This window comes from Ranitomeya variabilis, chromosome 5, assembly GCF_051348905.1.
Source record: "Ranitomeya variabilis isolate aRanVar5 chromosome 5, aRanVar5.hap1, whole genome shotgun sequence".
In the NCBI taxonomy this organism is placed as follows: domain Eukaryota; kingdom Metazoa; phylum Chordata; class Amphibia; order Anura; family Dendrobatidae; genus Ranitomeya; species Ranitomeya variabilis.
In genome coordinates this window covers 39,485,678-39,512,486 of record NC_135236.1, presented here as the reverse complement: position 1 = coordinate 39,512,486, position 26,809 = coordinate 39,485,678, and the positions used below count along the sequence as shown (strand labels likewise).

General features: G+C 35.9%; 31 non-coding genes across 31 annotated transcripts; all 31 read right to left on the bottom strand.

Moving 5' to 3' along the window:
- Positions 1-88: 88 nt before the first annotated feature.
- TRNAW-CCA (transfer RNA tryptophan (anticodon CCA)) lies at positions 89-160 on the bottom strand. The gene has a single exon. It is a non-coding gene; the product is annotated as a tRNA-Trp (tRNA).
- A 471-nt stretch (positions 161-631) lies between these two features.
- Positions 632-703, bottom strand: TRNAW-CCA (transfer RNA tryptophan (anticodon CCA)). The gene has a single exon. It is a non-coding gene; the product is annotated as a tRNA-Trp (tRNA).
- A 471-nt stretch (positions 704-1,174) lies between these two features.
- Positions 1,175-1,246, bottom strand: TRNAW-CCA (transfer RNA tryptophan (anticodon CCA)). Its single transcript has one exon. It is a non-coding gene; the product is annotated as a tRNA-Trp (tRNA).
- A 1,010-nt stretch (positions 1,247-2,256) lies between these two features.
- On the bottom strand, positions 2,257-2,328 carry TRNAW-CCA (transfer RNA tryptophan (anticodon CCA)). The gene has a single exon. It is a non-coding gene; the product is annotated as a tRNA-Trp (tRNA).
- A 471-nt stretch (positions 2,329-2,799) lies between these two features.
- TRNAW-CCA (transfer RNA tryptophan (anticodon CCA)) lies at positions 2,800-2,871 on the bottom strand. Its single transcript has one exon. It is a non-coding gene; the product is annotated as a tRNA-Trp (tRNA).
- Positions 2,872-3,342: 471 nt separating this feature from the next.
- On the bottom strand, positions 3,343-3,414 carry TRNAW-CCA (transfer RNA tryptophan (anticodon CCA)). Its single transcript has one exon. It is a non-coding gene; the product is annotated as a tRNA-Trp (tRNA).
- Positions 3,415-4,967: 1,553 nt separating this feature from the next.
- On the bottom strand, positions 4,968-5,039 carry TRNAW-CCA (transfer RNA tryptophan (anticodon CCA)). Its single transcript has one exon. It is a non-coding gene; the product is annotated as a tRNA-Trp (tRNA).
- Positions 5,040-5,510: 471 nt separating this feature from the next.
- TRNAW-CCA (transfer RNA tryptophan (anticodon CCA)) lies at positions 5,511-5,582 on the bottom strand. The gene has a single exon. It is a non-coding gene; the product is annotated as a tRNA-Trp (tRNA).
- A 471-nt stretch (positions 5,583-6,053) lies between these two features.
- TRNAW-CCA (transfer RNA tryptophan (anticodon CCA)) lies at positions 6,054-6,125 on the bottom strand. The gene has a single exon. It is a non-coding gene; the product is annotated as a tRNA-Trp (tRNA).
- A 471-nt stretch (positions 6,126-6,596) lies between these two features.
- On the bottom strand, positions 6,597-6,668 carry TRNAW-CCA (transfer RNA tryptophan (anticodon CCA)). The gene has a single exon. It is a non-coding gene; the product is annotated as a tRNA-Trp (tRNA).
- Positions 6,669-7,139: 471 nt separating this feature from the next.
- On the bottom strand, positions 7,140-7,211 carry TRNAW-CCA (transfer RNA tryptophan (anticodon CCA)). Its single transcript has one exon. It is a non-coding gene; the product is annotated as a tRNA-Trp (tRNA).
- A 471-nt stretch (positions 7,212-7,682) lies between these two features.
- Positions 7,683-7,754, bottom strand: TRNAW-CCA (transfer RNA tryptophan (anticodon CCA)). The gene has a single exon. It is a non-coding gene; the product is annotated as a tRNA-Trp (tRNA).
- A 471-nt stretch (positions 7,755-8,225) lies between these two features.
- On the bottom strand, positions 8,226-8,297 carry TRNAW-CCA (transfer RNA tryptophan (anticodon CCA)). The gene has a single exon. It is a non-coding gene; the product is annotated as a tRNA-Trp (tRNA).
- Positions 8,298-9,850: 1,553 nt separating this feature from the next.
- TRNAW-CCA (transfer RNA tryptophan (anticodon CCA)) lies at positions 9,851-9,922 on the bottom strand. The gene has a single exon. It is a non-coding gene; the product is annotated as a tRNA-Trp (tRNA).
- A 471-nt stretch (positions 9,923-10,393) lies between these two features.
- On the bottom strand, positions 10,394-10,465 carry TRNAW-CCA (transfer RNA tryptophan (anticodon CCA)). The gene has a single exon. It is a non-coding gene; the product is annotated as a tRNA-Trp (tRNA).
- A 471-nt stretch (positions 10,466-10,936) lies between these two features.
- TRNAW-CCA (transfer RNA tryptophan (anticodon CCA)) lies at positions 10,937-11,008 on the bottom strand. The gene has a single exon. It is a non-coding gene; the product is annotated as a tRNA-Trp (tRNA).
- A 471-nt stretch (positions 11,009-11,479) lies between these two features.
- On the bottom strand, positions 11,480-11,551 carry TRNAW-CCA (transfer RNA tryptophan (anticodon CCA)). Its single transcript has one exon. It is a non-coding gene; the product is annotated as a tRNA-Trp (tRNA).
- A 471-nt stretch (positions 11,552-12,022) lies between these two features.
- On the bottom strand, positions 12,023-12,094 carry TRNAW-CCA (transfer RNA tryptophan (anticodon CCA)). The gene has a single exon. It is a non-coding gene; the product is annotated as a tRNA-Trp (tRNA).
- Positions 12,095-12,565: 471 nt separating this feature from the next.
- On the bottom strand, positions 12,566-12,637 carry TRNAW-CCA (transfer RNA tryptophan (anticodon CCA)). The gene has a single exon. It is a non-coding gene; the product is annotated as a tRNA-Trp (tRNA).
- A 1,553-nt stretch (positions 12,638-14,190) lies between these two features.
- TRNAW-CCA (transfer RNA tryptophan (anticodon CCA)) lies at positions 14,191-14,262 on the bottom strand. The gene has a single exon. It is a non-coding gene; the product is annotated as a tRNA-Trp (tRNA).
- A 471-nt stretch (positions 14,263-14,733) lies between these two features.
- TRNAW-CCA (transfer RNA tryptophan (anticodon CCA)) lies at positions 14,734-14,805 on the bottom strand. Its single transcript has one exon. It is a non-coding gene; the product is annotated as a tRNA-Trp (tRNA).
- Positions 14,806-15,276: 471 nt separating this feature from the next.
- Positions 15,277-15,348, bottom strand: TRNAW-CCA (transfer RNA tryptophan (anticodon CCA)). The gene has a single exon. It is a non-coding gene; the product is annotated as a tRNA-Trp (tRNA).
- Positions 15,349-16,358: 1,010 nt separating this feature from the next.
- TRNAW-CCA (transfer RNA tryptophan (anticodon CCA)) lies at positions 16,359-16,430 on the bottom strand. Its single transcript has one exon. It is a non-coding gene; the product is annotated as a tRNA-Trp (tRNA).
- A 471-nt stretch (positions 16,431-16,901) lies between these two features.
- Positions 16,902-16,973, bottom strand: TRNAW-CCA (transfer RNA tryptophan (anticodon CCA)). Its single transcript has one exon. It is a non-coding gene; the product is annotated as a tRNA-Trp (tRNA).
- A 3,149-nt stretch (positions 16,974-20,122) lies between these two features.
- On the bottom strand, positions 20,123-20,194 carry TRNAW-CCA (transfer RNA tryptophan (anticodon CCA)). The gene has a single exon. It is a non-coding gene; the product is annotated as a tRNA-Trp (tRNA).
- Positions 20,195-22,473: 2,279 nt separating this feature from the next.
- Positions 22,474-22,545, bottom strand: TRNAW-CCA (transfer RNA tryptophan (anticodon CCA)). The gene has a single exon. It is a non-coding gene; the product is annotated as a tRNA-Trp (tRNA).
- Positions 22,546-23,016: 471 nt separating this feature from the next.
- TRNAW-CCA (transfer RNA tryptophan (anticodon CCA)) lies at positions 23,017-23,088 on the bottom strand. Its single transcript has one exon. It is a non-coding gene; the product is annotated as a tRNA-Trp (tRNA).
- Positions 23,089-24,098: 1,010 nt separating this feature from the next.
- Positions 24,099-24,170, bottom strand: TRNAW-CCA (transfer RNA tryptophan (anticodon CCA)). The gene has a single exon. It is a non-coding gene; the product is annotated as a tRNA-Trp (tRNA).
- A 471-nt stretch (positions 24,171-24,641) lies between these two features.
- Positions 24,642-24,713, bottom strand: TRNAW-CCA (transfer RNA tryptophan (anticodon CCA)). Its single transcript has one exon. It is a non-coding gene; the product is annotated as a tRNA-Trp (tRNA).
- A 471-nt stretch (positions 24,714-25,184) lies between these two features.
- TRNAW-CCA (transfer RNA tryptophan (anticodon CCA)) lies at positions 25,185-25,256 on the bottom strand. Its single transcript has one exon. It is a non-coding gene; the product is annotated as a tRNA-Trp (tRNA).
- A 1,010-nt stretch (positions 25,257-26,266) lies between these two features.
- TRNAW-CCA (transfer RNA tryptophan (anticodon CCA)) lies at positions 26,267-26,338 on the bottom strand. The gene has a single exon. It is a non-coding gene; the product is annotated as a tRNA-Trp (tRNA).
- Between the last annotated feature and the right edge of the window lie 471 nt (positions 26,339-26,809).

Sequence of the window (26,809 nt, the reverse complement as noted above, 5' to 3'; positions counted from 1 at the left end):
GTTATTCTACTGTTAGTAGGATTACGCAGTTTCCGTTTCAATCTTAACCCAAGCATCAATCAAGTTATGAAAAGATGAAAGAGATTATTGACCCCGACATGATTTGAACACGCAACCTTCTGATATGGAGTCAGACGCGCTACCGTTGCGCCACGAGGTCAGTTGAAAAGCATGTGTGCTCCAGTACTTCTCAAGAAAAGTGCATGAGATAATATATGGAAGCCATGTGGAAATTTGCTACTTTCAATCACAGTTTAGAAAAGACATAAAGAGGGCTGAATTAAGATCATCACTTTCGGATTCATTGATTTCCAGTTTAAAATTAAAAATCTAGTAATAATCCCTCTTCTCTTACAAATTCAAAGATGACAATGGCGTGAACAAACTGTTAGGTGTTCCCGCAGTGGATTCATTTTTTTAATGCTTTGAACTCAAGTCCCAAAGGATATTTCTCGTCAAAGTATTGTTGATAAGATATTAATCTATATAATTTAAATAAAACACTTTGTTAAACCCTGTGCTGACAGGTTGCAACAAAGTTGAGTTATTCTACTGTTAGTAGGATTACGCAGTTTCCGTTTCAATCTTAACCCAAGCATCAATCAAGTTATGAAAAGATGAAAGAGTTTATTGACCCTGACATGATTTGAACACGCAACCTTCTGATCTGGAGTCAGACGCGCTCCCGTTGCGCCACGAGGTCAGTTGAAAAGCATGTGTGCTCCAGTACTTCTCAAGAAAAGTGCATGAGATAATATATGGAAGCCATCTGGAAATTTTCTACTTTCAATCACAGTTTAGAAAAGACATAAAGAGGGCTGAATTAAGATCATCACATTCGGATTCATTGATTTCCAGTTTAAAATTAAAAATCTAGTAATAATCCCTCTTCTCTTACAAATTCAAAGATGACAATGGCGTGAACAAACTGTTAGGTGTTCCCGCAGTGGATTCATTTTTTTAATGCTTTGAACTCAATTCCCAAAGGATATTTCTCGTCAAAGTATTGTTGATAAGATATTAATCTATATAATTTAAACAAAACACTTTGTTAAACCCTGTGTTGACAGGTTGCAACAAAGTTGAGTTATTCTACTGTTAGTAGGATTACGCAATTTTCGTTTCAATCTAAACCCAAGCATCAATCAAGTTATGAAAAGATGAAAGAGTTAATTGACCCCGACGTGATTTGAACACGCAACCTTCTGATCTGGAGTCAGACGCGCTACCGTTGCGCCACGAGGTCAGTTGAAAAGCATGTGTGCTCCAGTACTTCTCAAGAAAAGTGCATGAGATAATATATGGAAGCCATCTGGAAATTTGCTACTTTTAATCACAGTTTAGAAAAGACATAAAGAGGGCTGAATTAAGATCATCACTTTCGGATTCATTGATTTCCAGTTTAAAATTAAAAATCTAGTAATAATCCCTCTTCTCTAACAAATTCAAAGATGACAATGGCGTGAACAAACTGTTAGGTGTTCCCACAGTGGATTCATTTTTTTAATGCTTTGAACTCAATTCCCAAAGGATATTTCTCGTCAAAGTATTGTTGATAAGATATTAATCTATATAATTTAAATAAAACACTTTGTTAAACCCTGTGCTGCCAAGTTGCAACAAAGTTGAGTTATTCTACTGTTAGTAAGATTACGCAGTTTCCGTTTCAATCTTAACCCAAGCATCAATCAAGTTATGAAAAGATGAGTTAATTGACCCCAACGTGATTTGTACACACAACCTTCTGATCTGGAGTCAGGCGCGCTACCGTTGCGCCACGAGGTCAGTTGAAAAGCATGTGTGCTCCAGTACTTCTCAAGAAAAGTGCATGAGATAATATATGGAAGCCATGTGGAAATTTGCTACTTTCAATCACAGTTTAGAAAAGACATAAAGAGGGCTGAATTAAGATCATCACTTTCGGATTCATTGATTTCCAGTTTAAAATTAAAAATCTAGTAATAATCCCTCTTCTCTTACAAATTCAAAGATGACAATGGCGTGAACAAACTGTTAGGTGTTCCCGCAGTGGATTCATTTTTTTAATGCTTTGAACTCAAGTCCCAAAGGATATTTCTCGTCAAAGTATTGTTGATAAGATATTAATCTATATAATTTAAATAAAACACTTTGTTAAACCCTGTGCTGACAGGTTGCAACAAAGTTGCGTTATTCTACTGTTAGTAGGATTACGCAGTTTCCGTTTCAATCTTAACCCAAGCATCAATCAAGTTATGAAAAGATGAAAGAGATTATTGACCCCGACATGATTTGAACACGCAACCTTCTGATATGGAGTCAGACGCGCTACCGTTGCGCCACGAGGTCAGTTGAAAAGCATGTGTGCTCCAGTACTTCTCAAGAAAAGTGCATGAGATAATATATGGAAGCCATGTGGAAATTTGCTACTTTCAATCACAGTTTAGAAAAGACATAAAGAGGGCTGAATTAAGATCATCACTTTCGGATTCATTGATTTCCAGTTTAAAATTAAAAATCTAGTAATAATCCCTCTTCTCTTACAAATTCAAAGATGACAATGGCGTGAACAAACTGTTAGGTGTTCCCGCAGTGGATTCATTTTTTTAATGCTTTGAACTCAAGTCCCAAAGGATATTTCTCGTCAAAGTATTGTTGATAAGATATTAATCTATATAATTTAAATAAAACACTTTGTTAAACCCTGTGCTGACAGGTTGCAACAAAGTTGAGTTATTCTACTGTTAGTAGGATTACGCAGTTTCCGTTTCAATCTTAACCCAAGCATCAATCAAGTTATGAAAAGATGAAAGAGTTTATTGACCCTGACATGATTTGAACACGCAACCTTCTGATCTGGAGTCAGACGCGCTCCCGTTGCGCCACGAGGTCAGTTGAAAAGCATGTGTGCTCCAGTACTTCTCAAGAAAAGTGCATGAGATAATATATGGAAGCCATCTGGAAATTTTCTACTTTCAATCACAGTTTAGAAAAGACATAAAGAGGGCTGAATTAAGATCATCACATTCGGATTCATTGATTTCCAGTTTAAAATTAAAAATCTAGTAATAATCCCTCTTCTCTTACAAATTCAAAGATGACAATGGCGTGAACAAACTGTTAGGTGTTCCCGCAGTGGATTCATTTTTTTAATGCTTTGAACTCAATTCCCAAAGGATATTTCTCGTCAAAGTATTGTTGATAAGATATTAATCTATATAATTTAAACAAAACACTTTGTTAAACCCTGTGTTGACAGGTTGCAACAAAGTTGAGTTATTCTACTGTTAGTAGGATTACGCAATTTTCGTTTCAATCTAAACCCAAGCATCAATCAAGTTATGAAAAGATGAAAGAGTTAATTGACCCCGACGTGATTTGAACACGCAACCTTCTGATCTGGAGTCAGACACGCTACCGTTGCGCCACGAGGTCAGTTGAAAAGCATGTGTGCTCCAGTACTTCTCACGAAAAGTGCATGAGATAATATATGGAAGCCATCTGGAAATTTGCTACTTTTAATCACAGTTTAGAAAAGACATAAAGAGGGCTAAATTAAGATCATCACTTTCGGATTCATTGATTTCCAGTTTAAAATTAAAAATCTAGTAATAATCCCTCTTCTCTAACAAATTCAAAGATGACAATGGCGTGAACAAACTGTTAGGTGTTCCCACAGTGGATTCATTTTTTTAATGCTTTGAACTCAATTCCCAAAGGATATTTCTCGTCAAAGTATTGTTGATAAGATATTAATCTATATAATTTAAATAAAATACTTTGTTAAACCCTGTGCTGCCAAGTTGCAACAAAGTTGAGTTATTCTACTGTTAGTAAGATTACGCAGTTTCCGTTTCAATCTTAACCCAAGCATCAATCAAGTTATGAAAAGATGAAAGAGTTAATTGACCCCGACGTGATTTGAACACGCAACCTTCTGATCTGGAGTCATACGCGCTACCGTTGCGCCACGAGTTCAGTTGAAAAGCATGTGTGCTCCAGTACTTCTCAAGAAAAGTGCATGAGATAATGTATGGAAGCTATTTGGAAATTTGCTACTTTCAATCACAGTTTAGAAAAGACATAAAGAGGGCTGAATTAAGATCATCACCTTTGGATTCATTGATTTCCAGTTTAAAATGTAAAATCTAGTAATAAACTCTCTTTTCTTACAAATTCAAAGATGACAATGGCATGAACAAAGTGTTAGCTGTTCCCGGCATGGATTATTTTTTTATGTTTTGAACTCAATTCTCAAATGATATTTCTCACCATAGTATTGCTGATAAGATTTTAATCTACATAATTTAAATAAAACACCTTTTTTATACACTTTGCCTACAGGTGGCAACAAAGTCGAATTATTCTATTGTCAGTAGAATTACGCAGTTTCCGTTTTCAATCTTAACACAATCATCTATCAAGTTATGAATAGACGAAAGAGCTACTTGACCCTGATGTGATATCAACATGCAACCTTATGACCTTGAGTCAGAAGTGCTACCATTGTGCACAAGGTCAGTTGAAAAGCATGTTTGCTGCAATACTTCTCATGAAAAGTGCATGAGATAATATATGGACCCCATCTGGAAATTTGCTACTTTTAATCACAGCTTAGAAAAGACATAAAGAGGGCTGAATTAAGATCATCACATTCAGATTCATTGACTTCAAGTTCAAAAATTAAAAATCTAGTAATAATCCCTCTTCTTTTACAAATTCAAAGATGACAATGGCATGAACAAACTTTTAGGTGTTCCCGCAGTGGATTCATTTTTTTAATGCTTTGAACTCAATTCCCAAAGGATATTTCTCGTCAAAGTATTGTTGATAAGATATTAATCTATATAATTTAAATAAAACACTTTGTTAAACCCTGTGCTGCCAGGTTGCAACAGAGTTGAGTTATTCTACTGTTAGTAGGATTACGCAGTTTCCGTTTCAATCTTAACCCAAGCATCAATCAAGTTATGAAAAGATGAGTTAATTGACCCCAACGTGATTTGTACACACAACCTTCTGATCTGGAGTCAGACGCGCTACCGTTGCGCCACGAGGTCAGTTGAAAAGCATGTGTGCTCCAGTACTTCTCAAGAAAAGTGCATGAGATAATATATGGAAGCCATGTGGAAATTTGCTACTTTCAATCACAGTTTAGAAAAGACATAAAGAGGGCTGAATTAAGATCATCACTTTCGGATTCATTGATTTCCAGTTTAAAATTAAAAATCTAGTAATAATCCCTCTTCTCTTACAAATTCAAAGATGACAATGGCGTGAACAAACTGTTAGGTGTTCCCGCAGTGGATTCATTTTTTTAATGCTTTGAACTCAAGTCCCAAAAGATATTTCTCGTCAAAGTATTGTTGATAAGATATTAATCTATATAATTTAAATAAAACACTTTGTTAAACCCTGTGCTGACAGGTTGCAACAAAGTTGAGTTATTCTACTGTTAGTAGGATTACGCAGTTTCCGTTTCAATCTTAACCCAAGCATCAATCAAGTTATGAAAAGATGAAAGAGTTTATTGACCCCGACATGATTTGAACACGCAACCTTCTGATATGGAGTCAGACGCACTACCGTTGCGCCACGAGGTCAGTTGAAAAGCATGTGTGCTCCAGTACTTCTCAAGAAAAGTGCATGAGATAATATATGGAAGCCATGTGGAAATTTGCTACTTTCAATCACAGTTTAGAAAAGACATAAAGAGGGCTGAATTAAGATCATCACTTTCGGATTCATTGATTTCCAGTTTAAAATTAAAAATCTAGTAATAATCACTCTTCTCTTACAAATTCAAAGATGACAATGGCGTGAACAAACTGTTAGGTGTTCCCGCAGTGGATTCATTTTTTTAATGCTTTGAACTCAAGTCCCAAAGGATATTTCTCGTCAAAGTATTGTTGATAAGATATTAATCTATATAATTTAAATAAAACACTTTGTTAAACCCTGTGCTGACAGGTTGCAACAAAGTTGAGTTATTCTACGGTTAGTAGGATTACGCAGTTTCTGTTTCAATCTTAACCCAAGCATCAATCAAGTTATGAAAAGATGAAAGAGTTTATTGACCCCGACATGATTTGAACACGCAACCTTTTGATCTGGAGTCAGACGCGCTACCGTTGCGCCACGAGGTCAGTTGAAAAGCATGTGTGCTCCAGTACTTCTCAAGAAAAGTGCATGAGATAATATATGGAAGCCATGTGGAAATTTTCTACTTTCAATCACAGTTTAGAAAAGACATAAAGAGGGCTGAATTAAGATCATCACATTCGGATTCATTGATTTCCAGTTTAAAATTAAAAATCTAGTAATAATCCCTCTTCTCTTACAAATTCAAAGATGACAATGGCGTGAACAAACTGTTAGGTGTTCCCGCAGTGGATTCATTTTTTTAATGCTTTGAACTCAATTCCCAAAGGATATTTCTCGTCAAAGTATTGTTGATAAGATATTAATCTATATAATTTAAATAAAACACTTTGTTAAACCCTGTGCTGCCAAGTTGCAACAAAGTTGAGTTATTCTACTGTTAGTAAGATTACGCAGTTTCCGTTTCAATCTTAACCCAAGCATCAATCAAGTTATGAAAAGATGAAAGAGTTAATTGACCCCGACGTGATTTGAACACGCAACCTTCTGATCTGGAGTCAGACGCGCTACCGTTGCGCCACGAGGTCAGTTGAAAAGCATGTGTGCTCCAGTACTTCTCAAGAAAAGTGCATGAGATAAAATATGGAAGCCATGTGGAAATTTGCTACTTTTAATGACATTTTGGGAAAGATATAAAGAGGGCTGAATTAAGATCATCACATTTGGATTCATTGATTTCCAGTTTAAAATTAAAAATCTAGTAATAATCCCTCTTCTCTTACAAATTCAAAGATGACAATGGCGTAAACAAACTGTTAGGTGTTCCCGCAGTGGATTCATTTTTTTAATGCTTTGAACTCAATTCCCAAAGGATATTTCTCGTCAAAGTATTGTTGATAAGATATTAATCTATATAATTTAAACAAAACACTTTGTTAAACCCTGTGCTGACAGGTTGCAACAAAGTTGAGTTATTCTACTGTTAGTAGGATTACGCAATTTTCGTTTCAATCTAAACCCAAGCATCAATCAAGTTATGAAAAGATGAAAGAGTTAATTGACCCCGATGTGATTTGAACACGCAACCTTCTGATCTGGAGTCAGACGCTCTACCGTTGCGCCACGAGGTCAGTTGAAAAGCATGTGTGCTCCAGTACTTCTCAAGAAAAGTGCATGAGATAATATATGGAAGCCATCTGGAAATTTGCTACTTTTAATCACAGTTTAGAAAAGACATAAAGAGGGCTAAATTAAGATCATCACTTTCGGATTCATTGATTTCCAGTTTAAAATTAAAAATCTAGTAATAATCCCTCTTCTCTAACAAATTCAAAGATGACAATGGCGTGAACAAACTGTTAGGTGTTCCCACAGTGGATTCATTTTTTTAATGCTTTGAACTCAATTCCCAAAGGATATTTCTCGTCAAAGTATTGTTGATAAGATATTAATCTATATAATTTAAACAAAACACTTTGTTAAACCCTGTGTTGACAGGTTGCAACAAAGTTGAGTTATTCTACTGTTAGTAGGATTACGCAATTTTCGTTTCAATCTAAACCCAAGCATCAATCAAGTTATGAAAAGATGAAAGAGTTAATTGACCACGACGTGATTTGAACACGCAACCTTCTGATCTGGAGTCAGACGCGCTACCGTTGCGCCACGAGGTCAGTTGAAAAGCATGTGTGCTCCAGTACTTCTCAAGAAAAGTGCATGAGATAATATATGGAAGCCATCTGGAAATTTGCTACTTTTAATCACAGTTTAGAAAAGACATAAAGAGGGCTGAATTAAGATCATCACTTTCGGATTCATTGATTTCCAGTTTAAAATTAAAAATCTAGTAATAATCCCTCTTCTCTAACAAATTCAAAGATGACAATGGCGTGAACAAACTGTTAGGTGTTCCCACAGTGGATTCATTTTTTTAATGCTTTGAACTCAATTCCCAAAGGATATTTCTCATCAAAGTATTGTTGATAAGATATTAATCTATATAATTTAAATAAAACACTTTGTTAAACCCTGTGCTGCCAAGTTGCAACAAAGTTGAGTTATTCTACTGTTAGTAAGATTACGCAGTTTCCGTTTCAATCTTAACCCAAGCATCAATCAAGTTATGAAAAGATGAAAGAGTTAATTGACCCCGACGTGATTTGAACACGCAACCTTCTGATCTGGAGTCAGACGCGCTACCGTTGCGCCACGAGGTCAGTTGAAAAGCATGTGTGCTCCAGTACTTCTCAAGAAAAGTGCATGAGATAAAATATGGAAGCCATGTGGAAATTTGCTACTTTCAATCACAGTTTAGAAAAGACATAAAGAGGGCTGAATTAAGATCATCACTTTCGGATTCAATGATTTCCAGTTTAAAATTAAAAATCTAGTAATAATCCCTCTTCTCTTACAAATTCAAAGATAACAATGGCGTGAACAAACTGTTAGGTGTTCCCGCAGTGGATTCATTTTTTTAATGCTTTGAACTCAATTCCCAAAGGATATTTCTCGTCAAAGTATTGTTGATAAGATATTAATCTATATAATTTAAATAAAACACTTTGTTAAACCCTGTGCTGCCAGGTTGCAACAAAGTTGAGTAATTCTACTGTTAGTAGGATTACGCAGTTTCCGTTTCAAACTTAACTTAAGCATCAATCTAGTTATGAAAAGATGAAAGAATCAATTGACCCCAACGTGATTAGAACATGCAACCTTATAATCTGGAGTCAGACGCGCTACCGTTGCACCACGAGGTCAGTTAAAAATAACGTGTGCTCCAGTACTTGTCAAGAAAAGTGCATGAGATAAAATATGGAAGCCATGTGGAAATTTGCTACTTTCAATCACAGTTTAGAAAAGACATAAAGAGGGCTGAATTAAGATCATCACATTTGGATTCATTGATTTCCAGTTTAAAATTAAAAATCTAGTAATAATCCCTCTTCTCTTACAAATTCAAAGATGACAATGGCGTAAACAAACTGTTAGGTGTTCCCGCAGTGGATTCATTTTTTTAATGCTTTGAACTCAAGTCCCAAAGGATATTTCTCGTCAAAGTATTGTTGATAAGATATTAATCTATATAATTTAAATAAAACACTTTGTTAAACCCTGTGCTGCCAAGTTGCAACAAAGTTGAGTTATTCTACTGTTAGTAAGATTACGCAGTTTCCGTTTCAATCTTAACCCAAGCATCAATCAAGTTATGAAAAGATGAGTTAATTGACCCCAACGTGATTTGTACACACAACCTTCTGATCTGGAGTCAGGCGCGCTACCGTTGCGCCACGAGGTCAGTTGAAAAGCATGTGTGCTCCAGTACTTCTCAAGAAAAGTGCATGAGATAATATATGGAAGCCATGTGGAAATTTGCTACTTTCAATCACAGTTTAGAAAAGACATAAAGAGGGCTGAATTAAGATCATCACTTTCGGATTCATTGATTTCCAGTTTAAAATTAAAAATCTAGTAATAATCACTCTTCTCTTACAAATTCAAAGATGACAATGGCGTGAACAAACTGTTAGGTGTTCCCGCAGTGGATTCATTTTTTTAATGCTTTGAACTCAAGTCCCAAAGGATATTTCTCGTCAAAGTATTGTTGATAAGATATTAATCTATATAATTTAAATAAAACACTTTGTTAAACCCTGTGCTGACAGGTTGCAACAAAGTTGCGTTATTCTACTGTTAGTAGGATTACGCAGTTTCCGTTTCAATCTTAACCCAAGCATCAATCAAGTTATGAAAAGATGAAAGAGTTTATTGACCCCGACATGATTTGAACACGCAACCTTCTGATATGGAGTCAGACGCACTACCGTTGCGCCACGAGGTCAGTTGAAAAGCATGTGTGCTCCAGTACTTCTCAAGAAAAGTGCATGAGATAATATATGGAAGCCATGTGGAAATTTGCTACTTTCAATCACAGTTTAGAAAAGACATAAAGAGGGCTGAATTAAGATCATCACTTTCGGATTCATTGATTTCCAGTTTAAAATTAAAAATCTAGTAATAATCACTCTTCTCTTACAAATTCAAAGATGACAATGGCGTGAACAAACTGTTAGGTGTTCCCGCAGTGGATTCATTTTTTTAATGCTTTGAACTCAAGTCCCAAAGGATATTTCTCGTCAAAGTATTGTTGATAAGATATTAATCTATATAATTTAAATAAAACACTTTGTTAAACCCTGTGCTGACAGGTTGCAACAAAGTTGAGTTATTCTACGGTTAGTAGGATTACGCAGTTTCTGTTTCAATCTTAACCCAAGCATCAATCAAGTTATGAAAAGATGAAAGAGTTTATTGACCCCGACATGATTTGAACACGCAACCTTTTGATCTGGAGTCAGACGCGCTACCGTTGCGCCACGAGGTCAGTTGAAAAGCATGTGTGCTCCAGTACTTCTCAAGAAAAGTGCATGAGATAATATATGGAAGCCATGTGGAAATTTTCTACTTTCAATCACAGTTTAGAAAAGACATAAAGAGGGCTGAATTAAGATCATCACATTCGGATTCATTGATTTCCAGTTTAAAATTAAAAATCTAGTAATAATCCCTCTTCTCTTACAAATTCAAAGATGACAATGGCGTGAACAAACTGTTAGGTGTTCCCGCAGTGGATTCATTTTTTTAATGCTTTGAACTCAATTCCCAAAGGATATTTCTCGTCAAAGTATTGTTGATAAGATATTAATCTATATAATTTAAATAAAACACTTTGTTAAACCCTGTGCTGCCAAGTTGCAACAAAGTTGAGTTATTCTACTGTTAGTAAGATTACGCAGTTTCCGTTTCAATCTTAACCCAAGCATCAATCAAGTTATGAAAAGATGAAAGAGTTAATTGACCCCGACGTGATTTGAACACGCAACCTTCTGATCTGGAGTCAGACGCGCTACCGTTGCGCCACGAGGTCAGTTGAAAAGCATGTGTGCTCCAGTACTTCTCAAGAAAAGTGCATGAGATAAAATATGGAAGCCATGTGGAAATTTGCTACTTTTAATGACATTTTGGGAAAGATATAAAGAGGGCTGAATTAAGATCATCACATTTGGATTCATTGATTTCCAGTTTAAAATTAAAAATCTAGTAATAATCCCTCTTCTCTTACAAATTCAAAGATGACAATGGCGTAAACAAACTGTTAGGTGTTCCCGCAGTGGATTCATTTTTTTAATGCTTTGAACTCAATTCCCAAAGGATATTTCTCGTCAAAGTATTGTTGATAAGATATTAATCTATATAATTTAAACAAAACACTTTGTTAAACCCTGTGCTGACAGGTTGCAACAAAGTTGAGTTATTCTACTGTTAGTAGGATTACGCAATTTTCGTTTCAATCTAAACCCAAGCATCAATCAAGTTATGAAAAGATGAAAGAGTTAATTGACCCCGATGTGATTTGAACACGCAACCTTCTGATCTGGAGTCAGACGCTCTACCGTTGCGCCACGAGGTCAGTTGAAAAGCATGTGTGCTCCAGTACTTCTCAAGAAAAGTGCATGAGATAATATATGGAAGCCATCTGGAAATTTGCTACTTTTAATCACAGTTTAGAAAAGACATAAAGAGGGCTGAATTAAGATCATCACTTTCGGATTCATTGATTTCCAGTTTAAAATTAAAAATCTAGTAATAATCCCTCTTCTCTAACAAATTCAAAGATGACAATGGCGTGAACAAACTGTTAGGTGTTCCCACAGTGGATTCATTTTTTTAATGCTTTGAACTCAATTCCCAAAGGATATTTCTCGTCAAAGTATTGTTGATAAGATATTAATCTATATAATTTAAACAAAACACTTTGTTAAACCCTGTGTTGACAGGTTGCAACAAAGTTGAGTTATTCTACTGTTAGTAGGATTACGCAATTTTCGTTTCAATCTAAACCCAAGCATCAATCAAGTTATGAAAAGATGAAAGAGTTAATTGACCACGACGTGATTTGAACACGCAACCTTCTGATCTGGAGTCAGACGCGCTACCGTTGCGCCACGAGGTCAGTTGAAAAGCATGTGTGCTCCAGTACTTCTCAAGAAAAGTGCATGAGATAATATATGGAAGCCATCTGGAAATTTGCTACTTTTAATCACAGTTTAGAAAAGACATAAAGAGGGCTGAATTAAGATCATCACTTTCGGATTCATTGATTTCCAGTTTAAAATTAAAAATCTAGTAATAATCCCTCTTCTCTAACAAATTCAAAGATGACAATGGCGTGAACAAACTGTTAGGTGTTCCCACAGTGGATTCATTTTTTTAATGCTTTGAACTCAATTCCCAAAGGATATTTCTCATCAAAGTATTGTTGATAAGATATTAATCTATATAATTTAAATAAAACACTTTGTTAAACCCTGTGCTGCCAAGTTGCAACAAAGTTGAGTTATTCTACTGTTAGTAAGATTACGCAGTTTCCGTTTCAATCTTAACCCAAGCATCAATCAAGTTATGAAAAGATGAAAGAGTTAATTGACCCCGACGTGATTTGAACACGCAACCTTCTGATCTGGAGTCAGACGCGCTACCGTTGCGCCACGAGGTCAGTTGAAAAGCATGTGTGCTCCAGTACTTCTCAAGAAAAGTGCATGAGATAAAATATGGAAGCCATGTGGAAATTTGCTACTTTCAATCACAGTTTAGAAAAGACATAAAGAGGGCTGAATTAAGATCATCACTTTCGGATTCAATGATTTCCAGTTTAAAATTAAAAATCTAGTAATAATCCCTCTTCTCTTACAAATTCAAAGATAACAATGGCGTGAACAAACTGTTAGGTGTTCCCGCAGTGGATTCATTTTTTTAATGCTTTGAACTCAATTCCCAAAGGATATTTCTCGTCAAAGTATTGTTGATAAGATATTAATCTATATAATTTAAATAAAACACTTTGTTAAACCCTGTGCTGCCAGGTTGCAACAAAGTTGAGTAATTCTACTGTTAGTAGGATTACGCAGTTTCCGTTTCAAACTTAACTTAAGCATCAATCTAGTTATGAAAAGATGAAAGAATCAATTGACCCCAACGTGATTAGAACATGCAACCTTATAATCTGGAGTCAGACGCGCTACCGTTGCACCACGAGGTCAGTTAAAAATAACGTGTGCTCCAGTACTTGTCAAGAAAAGTGCATGAGATAAAATATGGAAGCCATGTGGAAATTTGCTACTTTCAATCACAGTTTAGAAAAGACATAAAGAGGGCTGAATTAAGATCATCACATTTGGATTCATTGATTTCCAGTTTAAAATTAAAAATCTAGTAATAATCCCTCTTCTCTTACAAATTCAAAGATGACAATGGCGTAAACAAACTGTTAGGTGTTCCCGCAGTGGATTCATTTTTTTAATGCTTTGAACTCAAGTCCCAAAGGATATTTCTCGTCAAAGTATTGTTGATAAGATATTATTCTATATAATTTAAATAAAACACTTTGTTAAACCCTGTGCTGCCAAGTTGCAACAAAGTTGAGTTATTCTACTGTTAGTAAGATTACGCAGTTTCCGTTTCAATCTTAACCCAAGCATCAATCAAGTTATGAAAAGATGAGTTAATTGACCCCAACGTGATTTGTACACACAACCTTCTGATCTGGAGTCAGGCGCGCTACCGTTGCGCCACGAGGTCAGTTGAAAAGCATGTGTGCTCCAGTACTTCTCAAGAAAAGTGCATGAGATAATATATGGAAGCCATGTGGAAATTTGCTACTTTCAATCACAGTTTAGAAAAGACATAAAGAGGGCTGAATTAAGATCATCACTTTCGGATTCATTGATTTCCAGTTTAAAATTAAAAATCTAGTAATAATCCCTCTTCTCTTACAAATTCAAAGATGACAATGGCGTGAACAAACTGTTAGGTGTTCCCGCAGTGGATTCATTTTTTTAATGCTTTGAACTCAAGTCCCAAAGGATATTTCTCGTCAAAGTATTGTTGATAAGATATTAATCTATATAATTTAAATAAAACACTTTGTTAAACCCTGTGCTGACAGGTTGCAACAAAGTTGCGTTATTCTACTGTTAGTAGGATTACGCAGTTTCCGTTTCAATCTTAACCCAAGCATCAATCAAGTTATGAAAAGATGAAAGAGTTTATTGACCCCGACATGATTTGAACACGCAACCTTCTGATATGGAGTCAGACGCGCTACCGTTGCGCCACGAGGTCAGTTGAAAAGCATGTGTGCTCCAGTACTTCTCAAGAAAAGTGCATGAGATAATATATGGTAGCCATGTGGAAATTTGCTACTTTCAATCACAGTTTAGAAAAGACATAAAGAGGGCTGAATTAAGATCATCACTTTCGGATTCATTGATTTCCAGTTTAAAATTAAAAATCTAGTAATAATCCCTCTTCTCTTACAAATTCAAAGATGACAATGGCGTGAACAAACTGTTAGGTGTTCCCGCAGTGGATTCATTTTTTTAATGCTTTGAACTCAAGTCCCAAAGGATATTTCTCGTCAAAGTATTGTTGATAAGATATTAATCTATATAATTTAAATAAAACACTTTGTTAAACCCTGTGCTGACAGGTTGCAACAAAGTTGAGTTATTCTACTGTTAGTAGGATTACGCAGTTTCCGTTTCAATCTTAACCCAAGCATCAATCAAGTTATGAAAAGATGAAAGAGTTTATTGACCCCGACATGATTTGAACACGCAACCTTCTGATCTGGAGTCAGACGCGCTACCGTTGCGCCACGAGGTCAGTTGAAAAGCATGTGTGCTCCAGTACTTCTCAAGAAAAGTGCATGAGATAATATATGGAAGCCATGTGGAAATTTTCTACTTTCAATCACAGTTTAGAAAAGACATAAAGAGGGCTGAATTAAGATCATCACATTCGGATTCATTGATTTCCAGTTTAAAATTAAAAATCTAGTAATAATCCCTCTTCTCTTACAAATTCAAAGATGACAATGGCGTGAACAAACTGTTAGGTGTTCCCGCAGTGGATTCATTTTTTTAATGCTTTGAACTCAATTCCCAAAGGATATTTCTCGTCAAAGTATTGTTGATAAGATATTAATCTATATAATTTAAACAAAACACTTTGTTAAACCCTGTGTTGACAGGTTGCAACAAAGTTGAGTTATTCTACTGTTAGTAGGATTACGCAATTTTCGTTTCAATCTAAACCCAAGCATCAATCAAGTTATGAAAAGATGAAAGAGTTAATTGACCCCGACGTGATTTGAACACGCAACCTTCTGATCTGGAGTCAGACGCGCTACCGTTGCGCCACGAGGTCAGTTGAAAAGCATGTGTGCTCCAGTACTTCTCAAGAAAAGTGCATGAGATAATATATGGAAGCCATCTGGAAATTTGCTACTTTTAATCACAGTTTAGAAAAGACATAAAGAGGGCTGAATTAAGATCATCACTTTCGGATTCATTGATTTCCAGTTTAAAATTAAAAATCTAGTAATAATCCCTCTTCTCTAACAAATTCAAAGATGACAATGGCGTGAACAAACTGTTAGGTGTTCCCACAGTGGATTCATTTTTTTAATGCTTTGAACTCAATTCCCAAAGGATATTTCTCGTCAAAGTATTGTTGATAAGATATTAATCTATATAATTTAAATAAAACACTTTGTTAAACCCTGTGCTGCCAAGTTGCAACAAAGTTGAGTTATTCTACTGTTAGTAAGATTACGCAGTTTCCGTTTCAATCTTAACCCAAGCATCAATCAAGTTATGAAAAGATGAGTTAATTGACCCCAACGTGATTTGTACACACAACCTTCTGATCTGGAGTCAGGCGCGCTACCGTTGCGCCACGAGGTCAGTTGAAAAGCATGTGTGCTCCAGTACTTCTCAAGAAAAGTGCATGAGATAATATATGGAAGCCATGTGGAAATTTGCTACTTTCAATCACAGTTTAGAAAAGACATAAAGAGGGCTGAATTAAGATCATCACTTTCGGATTCATTGATTTCCAGTTTAAAATTAAAAATCTAGTAATAATCCCTCTTCTCTTACAAATTCAAAGATGACAATGGCGTGAACAAACTGTTAGGTGTTCCCGCAGTGGATTCATTTTTTTAATGCTTTGAACTCAAGTCCCAAAGGATATTTCTCGTCAAAGTATTGTTGATAAGATATTAATCTATATAATTTAAATAAAACACTTTGTTAAACCCTGTGCTGACAGGTTGCAACAAAGTTGCGTTATTCTACTGTTAGTAGGATTACGCAGTTTCCGTTTCAATCTTAACCCAAGCATCAATCAAGTTATGAAAAGATGAAAGAGTTTATTGACCCCGACATGATTTGAACACGCAACCTTCTGATATGGAGTCAGACGCGCTACCGTTGCGCCACGAGGTCAGTTGAAAAGCATGTGTGCTCCAGTACTTCTCAAGAAAAGTGCATGAGATAATATATGGAAGCCATGTGGAAATTTGCTACTTTCAATCACAGTTTAGAAAAGACATAAAGAGGGCTGAATTAAGATCATCACTTTCGGATTCATTGATTTCCAGTTTAAAATTAAAAATCTAGTAATAATCCCTCTTCTCTTACAAATTCAAAGATGACAATGGCGTGAACAAACTGTTAGGTGTTCCCGCAGTGGATTCATTTTTTTAATGCTTTGAACTCAAGTCCCAAAGGATATTTCTCGTCAAAGTATTGTTGATAAGATATTAATCTATATAATTTAAACAAAACACTTTGTTAAACCCTGTGTTGACAGGTTGCAACAAAGTTGAGTTATTCTACTGTTAGTAGGATTACGCAATTTTCGTTTCAATCTAAACCCAAGCATCAATCAAGTTATGAAAAGATGAAAGAGTTAATTGACCCCGACGTGATTTGAACACGCAACCTTCTGATCTGGAGTCAGACGCGCTACCGTTGCGCCACGAGGTCAGTTGAAAAGCATGTGTGCTCCAGTACTTCTCACGAAAAGTGCATGAGATAATATATGGAAGCCATCTGGAAATTTGCTACTTTTAATCACAGTTTAGAAAAGACATAAAGAGGGCTAAATTAAGATCATCACTTTCGGATTCATTGATTTCCAGTTTAAAATTAAAAATCTAGTAATAATCCCTCTTCTCTAACAAATTCAAAGATGACAATGGCGTGAACAAACTGTTAGGCTACGTTCACATTTGCGTTGTGCGCCGCAGCGTCGGCGCCGCAGCGCACAACGCAAACAAAAACGCGGCAAAACGCATGCACAACGCTGCGTTTTGCGCCACATGCGTCCTTTTTTCCATTGGTTTTGGACGCAGCAAAAATGCAACTTGCTGCGTCCTCTGCGCCCCGACGCGGGCGCCGCAGGGACGCATGCGGCGCCAAACGCAAGTGCACCGCATGTCCATGCGCCCCCATGTTAAATATAGGGGCGCATGATGCATGCGGCGCCGCTGCGGCGCCCGACGCTGCGGCGCTAGCCGCAAATATGAACGTAGCCTAAGGTGTTCCCACAGTGGATTCATTTTTTTAATGCTTTGAACTCAATTCCCAAAGGATATTTCTCGTCAAAGTATTGTTGATAAGATATTAATCTATATAATTTAAATAAAACACTTTGTTAAACCCTGTGCTGCCAAGTTGCAACAAAGTTGAGTTATTCTACTGTTAGTAAGATTACGCAGTTTCCGTTTCAATCTTAACCCAAGCATCAATCAAGTTATGAAAAGATGAAAGAGTTAATTGACCCCGACGTGATTTGAACACGCAACCTTCTGATCTGGAGTCATACGCGCTACCGTTGCGCCACGAGTTCAGTTGAAAAGCATGTGTGCTCCAGTACTTCTCAAGAAAAGTGCATGAGATAATGTATGGAAGCTATTTGGAAATTTGCTACTTTCAATCACAGTTTAGAAAAGACATAAAGAGGGCTGAATTAAGATCATCACCTTTGGATTCATTGATTTCCAGTTTAAAATGTAAAATCTAGTAATAAACTCTCTTTTCTTACAAATTCAAAGATGACAATGGCATGAACAAAGTGTTAGCTGTTCCCGGCATGGATTATTTTTTTATGTTTTGAACTCAATTCTCAAATGATATTTCTCACCATAGTATTGCTGATAAGATTTTAATCTACATAATTTAAATAAAACACCTTTTTTATACACTTTGCCTACAGGTGGCAACAAAGTCGAATTATTCTATTGTCAGTAGAATTACGCAGTTTCCGTTTTCAATCTTAACACAATCATCTATCAAGTTATGAATAGACGAAAGAGCTACTTGACCCTGATGTGATATCAACATGCAACCTTATGACCTTGAGTCAGAAGTGCTACCATTGTGCACAAGGTCAGTTGAAAAGCATGTTTGCTGCAATACTTCTCATGAAAAGTGCATGAGATAATATATGGACCCCATCTGGAAATTTGCTACTTTTAATCACAGCTTAGAAAAGACATAAAGAGGTCTGAATTAAGATCATCACATTCGGATTCATTGATTTCAAGTTTAAAATTAAAAATCTAGTAATAATCCCTCTTCTTTTACAAATTCAAAGATGACAATGGCGTAAACAAACTGTTAGGTGTTCCCGCAGTGGATTCATTTTTTTAATGCTTTGAACTCAATTCCCAAAGGATATTTCTCGTCAAAGTATTGTTGATAAGATATTAATCTATATAATTTAAATAAAACAGTTTGTTAAACCCTGTGCTGCCAGGTTGCAACAAAGTTGAGTTATTCTACTGTGAGGCTATGTGCACACGCCAGGATTTTGTCAGGCTTTTTCCTCAGGTTTTGTAGCCAAAACCAGGAGTGGGTGATAAATGCAGAAGTGGTGCATATGTTTCTATTATACTTTTCCTCTAATTGTTCCACTCCTGGTTTTGGCTACAAAACCTGAGGAAAAAGCCTGACGTGTGCACATAGCCTTAGTAGGATTACGCAGTTTCCGTTTCAATCTTAACCCAAGCATCAATCAAGTTATGAAAACATGAAAGAGTTAATTGACCCCAACGTGATTTGAACACGCAACTTTCCGATCTGGAGTCAGACGCGATACCATTGCACCATGAGGTCAGTTGAAAAGCACGTGTGCTCCAGTACTTCTCAAGAAAAGTGCATGAGATAATATATGGAAGCCATCTGGAAATTTGCTACTTTCAAACACAGTTTAGAAAAGACATAAAAGAAGGCTGAATTAAGATCATCAAATTCAGATTCATTGATTTCCAGTTTAAAATTAAAAATCTAGTAATAATCCCTCTTCTCTTACAAATTCAAAGATGACAATGGCGTGAACAAACTGTTAGGTGTTCCCGCAGTGGATTCATTTTTTTAATGCTTTGAACTCAATTCCCAATTAATATTTCTCGTCAAAGTATTGTTGATAAGATATTAATCTATATAATTTAAATAAAAAACTTTGTTAAACCCTGTGCTGACAGGTTGCAACAAAGTTGAGTTATTCTACTGTTAGTAGGATTACGCAATTTTCATTTCAATCTTAACCCAAGCATCAATCAAGTTATGAAAAGATGAAAGAGTTAATTGACCCCGACGTGATTTAAACACGCAATCTTCTGATCTGGAATCAGACGCGCTACTGTTGCACCACGAGGTCAGTTGAAAAGCACATGTGCTCCAGTACTTCTCAAGAAAAGTGCATGAGATAATATATGGAAGCCATCTGGAAATTTGCTACTTTCAATCACAGTTTAGAAAAGACATAAAAGAGGGCTGAATTAAGATCATCACATTCGGATTCATTGATTTCCAGTTTAAAATTAAAAATCTAGTAATAATCCCTCTTCTCTTACAAATTCAAAGATGACAATGGCGTGAACAAACTGTTAGGTGTTGTCGGCATTGATTAATTTTTTTAATGCTTTTAACTCAATTCCCAAATAATATTTCTCGTCAAAGTATTGTTGATAAGATATTAATCTATATAATTTAAATAAAACTCATTTTTAAACCCAGCACTGACAGGTGGCAACAAAGTTGAGTTATTCTATTGTCAGTAGGATTACGCAGTTTCCGTTTCAATCTTAACCCAAGCATAAATCAAGTTATGAAAAGATGAAAGAGTTAATTGACCCCGACGTGATTTAAACACGCAACCTTCTGATCTGGAGTCAGACGCGCTACCGTTGCACCACGAGGTCGATTGAAAAGCATGTGTGCTCCATTACTTCTCATGAAAAGTGCATGAGATAATATATGGAAGCCATCTGGAAATTTGCTACTTTTAATGACATTTTGGGAAAGATATAAACAAGGATGAATTAAGATCATGACATTCAGATTCAGGGTTCTCCAGTTTAAAATGTAAAATCTAGTAATAAACTCTCTTTTCTTACAAATTCAAAGATGACAATGGCATGAACAAAGTGTTAGCTGTTCCCGGCATGGATTATTTTTTTATGTTTTGAACTCAATTCTCAAATGATATTTCTCACCAAAGTATTGTTGATAAGATTTTAATCTACATAATTTAAATAAAACACCTTTTTTAAACACTTTGCCTACAGGTGGCAACAAAGTCGAATTATTCTATTGTCAGTAGAATTACGCAGTTTCCGTTTTCAATCTTAACACAATCATCTATCAAGTTATGAATAGACGAAAGAGCTACTTGACCCTGATGTGATATCAACATGCAACCTTATGACCTTGAGTCAGAAGTGCTACCATTGTGCACAAGGTCAGTTGAAAAGCATGTTTGCTGCAATACTTCACATGAAAAGTGCATGAGATAATATATGGACCCCATCTGGAAATTTGCTACTTTTAATCACAGCTTAGAAAAGACATAAAGAGGGCTGAATTAAGATCATCACATTCGGATTCATTGATTTCCAGTTTAAAATTAAAAATCTAGTAATAATCCCTCTTCTTTTACAAATTCAAAGATGACAATGGCGTAAACAAACTGTTAGGTGTTCCCGCAGTGGATTCATTTTTTTAATGCTTTGAACTCAATTCCCAAAGGATATTTCTCGTCAAAGTATTGTTGATAAGATATTAATCTATATAATTTAAATAAAACACTTTGTTAAACCCTGTGCTGTCAGGTTGCAACAAAGTTGAGTCATTCTACTGTGAGGCTATGTGCACACGTCAGGATTTTGTCAGGATTTTTCCTCAGGTTTTGTAGCCAAAACCAGGAGCGGGTGATAAATGCAGAAGTGGTGCATATGTTTCTATTATACTTTTCCTCTAATTGTTCCACTCCTGGTTTTGGCTACAAAACCTGAGGAAAAAGCCTGACGTGTGCACATAGCCTTAGTAGGATTACGCAGTTTCCGTTTCAATCTTAACCCAAGCATCAATCAAGTTATGAATAGACGAAAGAGCTACTTGACCCTGATGTGATATCAACATGCAACCTTATGACCTTGAGTCAGAAGTGCTACCATTGTGCACAAGGTCAGTTGAAAAGCATGTTTGCTGCAATACTTCACATGAAAAGTGCATGAGATAATATATGGACCCCATCTGGAAATTTGCTACTTTTAATCACAGCTTAGAAAAGACATAAAGAGGGCTGAATTAAGATCATCACATTCAGATTCATTGACTTCAAGTTCAAAAATTAAAAATCTAGTAATAATCCCTCTTCTTTTACAAATTCAAAGATGACAATGGCGTGAACAAACTTTTAGGTGTTCCCGCAGTGGATTCATTTTTTTTAATGCTTTGAACTCAATTCCCAAAGGATATTTCTCGTCAAAGTATTGTTGATAAGATATTAATCTATATAATTTAAATAAAACACTTTGTTAAACCCTGTGCTGCCAGGTTGCAACAGAGTTGAGTTATTCTACTGTTAGTAGGATTACGCAGTTTCCGTTTCAATCTTAACCCAAGCATCAATCAAGTTATGAAAAGATGAGTTAATTGACCCCAACGTGATTTGTACACACAACCTTCTGATCTGGAGTCAGGCGCGCTACCGTTGCGCCACGAGGTCAGTTGAAAAGCATGTGTGCTCCAGTACTTCTCAAGAAAAGTGCATGAGATAATATATGGAAGCCATGTGGAAATTTGCTACTTTCAATCACAGTTTAGAAAAGACATAAAGAGGGCTGAATTAAGATCATCACTTTCGGATTCATTGATTTCCAGTTTAAAATTAAAAATCTAGTAATAATCCCTCTTCTCTTACAAATTCAAAGATGACAATGGCGTGAACAAACTGTTCGGTGTTCCCGCAGTGGATTCATTTTTTTAATGCTTTGAACTCAAGTCCCAAAGGATATTTCTCGTCAAAGTATTGTTGATAAGATATTAATCTATATAATTTAAATAAAACACTTTGTTAAACCCTGTGCTGACAGGTTGCAACAAAGTTGAGTTATTCTACTGTTAGTAGGATTACGCAGTTTCCGTTTCAATCTTAACCCAAGCATCAATCAAGTTATGAAAAGATGAAAGAGTTTATTGACCCCGACATGATTTGAACACACAACCTTCTGATGTGGAGTCAGACGCGCTACCGTTGCGCCACGAGGTCAGTTGAAAAGCATGTGTGCTCCAGTACTTCTCAAGAAAAGTGCATGAGATAATATATGGAAGTCATGTGGAAATTTGCTACTTTCAATCACAGTTTAGAAAAGACATAAAGAGGGCTGAATTAAGATCATCACTTTCGGATTCATTGATTTCCAGTTTAAAATTAAAAATCTAGTAATAATCCCTCTTCTCTTACAAATTCAAAGATGACAATGGCGTGAACAAACTGTTAGGTGTTCCCGCAGTGGATTCATTTTTTTAATGCTTTGAACTCAATTCCCAAAGGATATTTCTCGTCAAAGTATTGTTGATAAGATATTAATCTATATAATTTAAACAAAACACTTTGTTAAACCCTGTGTTGACAGGTTGCAACAAAGTTGAGTTATTCTACTGTTAGTAGGATTACGCAATTTTCGTTTCAATCTAAACCCAAGCATCAATCAAGTTATGAAAAGATGAAAGAGTTAATTGACCCCGACGTGATTTGAACACGCAACCTTCTGATCTGGAGTCAGACGCGCTACCGTTGCGCCACGAGGTCAGTTGAAAAGCATGTGTGCTCCAGTACTTCTCAAGAAAAGTGCATGAGATAATATATGGAAGCCATCTGGAAATTTGCTACTTTTAATCACAGTTTAGAAAAGACATAAAGAGGGCTGAATTAAGATCATCACTTTCGGATTCATTGATTTCCAGTTTAAAATTAAAAATCTAGTAATAATCCCTCTTCTCTAACAAATTCAAAGATGACAATGGCGTGAACAAACTGTTAGGTGTTCCCACAGTGGATTCATTTTTTTAATGCTTTGAACTCAATTCCCAAAGGATATTTCTCGTCAAAGTATTGTTGATAAGATATTAATCTATATAATTTAAATAAAACACTTTGTTAAACCCTGTGCTGCCAAGTTGCAACAAAGTTGAGTTATTCTACTGTTAGTAAGATTACGCAGTTTCTGTTTCAATCTTAACCCAAGCATCAATCAAGTTATGAAAAGATGAGTTAATTGACCCCAACGTGATTTGTACACACAACCTTCTGATCTGGAGTCAGGCGCGCTACCGTTGCGCCACGAGGTCAGTTGAAAAGCATGTGTGCTCCAGTACTTCTCAAGAAAAGTGCATGAGATAATATATGGAAGCCATGTGGAAATTTGCTACTTTCAATCACAGTTTAGAAAAGACATAAAGAGGGCTGAATTAAGATCATCACTTTCGGATTCATTGATTTCCAGTTTAAAATTAAAAATCTAGTAATAATCCCTCTTCTCTTACAAATTCAAAGATGACAATGGCGTGAACAAACTGTTAGGTGTTCCCGCAGTGGATTCATTTTTTTAATGCTTTGAACTCAAGTCCCAAAGGATATTTCTCGTCAAAGTATTGTTGATAAGATATTAATCTATATAATTTAAATAAAACACTTTGTTAAACCCTGTGCTGACAGGTTGCAACAAAGTTGCGTTATTCTACTGTTAGTAGGATTACGCAGTTTCCGTTTCAATCTTAACCCAAGCATCAATCAAGTTATGAAAAGATGAAAGAGTTTATTGACCCCGACATGATTTGAACACGCAACCTTCTGATATGGAGTCAGACGCGCTACCGTTGCGCCACGAGGTCAGTTGAAAAGCATGTGTGCTCCAGTACTTCTCAAGAAAAGTGCATGAGATAATATATGGTTGCCATGTGGAAATTTGCTACTTTCAATCACAGTTTAGAAAAGACGTAAAGAGGGCTGAATTAAGATCATCACTTTCGGATTCATTGATTTCCAGTTTAAAATTAAAAATCTAGTAATAATCCCTCTTCTCTTACAAATTCAAAGATGACAATGGCGTGAACAAACTGTTAGGTGTTCCCGCAGTGGATTCATTTTTTTAATGCTTTGAACTCAAGTCCCAAAGGATATTTCTCGTCAAAGTATTGTTGATAAGATATTAATCTATATAATTTAAATAAAACACTTTGTTAAACCCTGTGCTGACAGGTTGCAACAAAGTTGAGTTATTCTACTGTTAGTAGGATTACGCAGTTTCCGTTTCAATCTTAACCCAAGCATCAATCAAGTTATGAAAAGATGAAAGAGTTTATTGACCCCGACATGATTTGAACACGCAACCTTCTGATCTGGAGTCAGACGCGCTACCGTTGCGCCACGAGGTCAGTTGAAAAGCATGTGTGCTCCAGTACTTCTCAAGAAAAGTGCATGAGATAATATATGGAAGCCATGTGGAAATTTTCTACTTTCAATCACAGTTTAGAAAAGACATAAAGAGGGCTGAATTAAGATCATCACATTCGGATTCATTGATTTCCAGTTTAAAATTAAAAATCTAGTAATAATCCCTCTTCTCTTACAAATTCAAAGATGACAATGGCGTGAACAAACTGTTAGGTGTTCCCGCAGTGGATTCATTTTTTTAATGCTTTGAACTCAATTCCCAAAGGATATTTCTCGTCAAAGTATTGTTGATAAGATATTAATCTATATAATTTAAACAAAACACTTTGTTAAACCCTGTGTTGACAGGTTGCAACAAAGTTGAGTTATTCTACTGTTAGTAGGATTACGCAATTTTCGTTTCAATCTAAACCCAAGCATCAATCAAGTTATGAAAAGATGAAAGAGTTAATTGACCCCGACGTGATTTGAACACGCAACCTTCTGATCTGGAGTCAGACGCGCTACCGTTGCGCCACGAGGTCAGTTGAAAAGCATGTGTGCTCCAGTACTTCTCAAGAAAAGTGCATGAGATAATATATGGAAGCCATCTGGAAATTTGCTACTTTTAATCACAGTTTAGAAAAGACATAAAGAGGGCTGAATTAAGATCATCACTTTCGGATTCATTGATTTCCAGTTTAAAATTAAAAATCTAGTAATAATCCCTCTTCTCTAACAAATTCAAAGATGACAATGGCGTGAACAAACTGTTAGGTGTTCCCACAGTGGATTCATTTTTTTAATGCTTTGAACTCAATTCCCAAAGGATATTTCTCGTCAAAGTATTGTTGATAAGATATTAATCTATATAATTTAAATAAAACACTTTGTTAAACCCTGTGCTGCCAAGTTGCAACAAAGTTGAGTTATTCTACTGTTAGTAAGATTACGCAGTTTCCGTTTCAATCTTAACCCAAGCATCAATCAAGTTATGAAAAGATGAGTTAATTGACCCCAACGTGATTTGTACACACAACCTTCTGATCTGGAGTCAGGCGCGCTACCGTTGCGCCACGAGGTCAGTTGAAAAGCATGTGTGCTCCAGTACTTCTCAAGAAAAGTGCATGAGATAATATATGGAAGCCATGTGGAAATTTGCTACTTTCAATCACAGTTTAGAAAAGACATAAAGAGGGCTGAATTAAGATCATCACTTTCGGATTCATTGATTTCCAGTTTAAAATTAAAAATCTAGTAATAATCCCTCTTCTCTTACAAATTCAAAGATGACAATGGCGTGAACAAACTGTTAGGTGTTCCCGCAGTGGATTCATTTTTTTAATGCTTTGAACTCAAGTCCCAAAGGATATTTCTCGTCAAAGTATTGTTGATAAGATATTAATCTATATAATTTAAATAAAACACTTTGTTAAACCCTGTGCTGACAGGTTGCAACAAAGTTGCGTTATTCTACTGTTAGTAGGATTACGCAGTTTCCGTTTCAATCTTAACCCAAGCATCAATCAAGTTATGAAAAGATGAAAGAGATTATTGACCCCGACATGATTTGAACACGCAACCTTCTGATATGGAGTCAGACGCGCTACCGTTGCGCCACGAGGTCAGTTGAAAAGCATGTGTGCTCCAGTACTTCTCAAGAAAAGTGCATGAGATAATATATGGAAGCCATGTGGAAATTTGCTACTTTCAATCACAGTTTAGAAAAGACATAAAGAGGGCTGAATTAAGATCATCACTTTCGGATTCATTGATTTCCAGTTTAAAATTAAAAATCTAGTAATAATCCCTCTTCTCTTACAAATTCAAAGATGACAATGGCGTGAACAAACTGTTAGGTGTTCCCGCAGTGGATTCATTTTTTTAATGCTTTGAACTCAAGTCCCAAAGGATATTTCTCGTCAAAGTATTGTTGATAAGATATTAATCTATATAATTTAAATAAAACACTTTGTTAAACCCTGTGCTGACAGGTTGCAACAAAGTTGAGTTATTCTACTGTTAGTAGGATTACGCAGTTTCCGTTTCAATCTTAACCCAAGCATCAATCTAGTTATGAAAAGATGAAAGAGTTTAT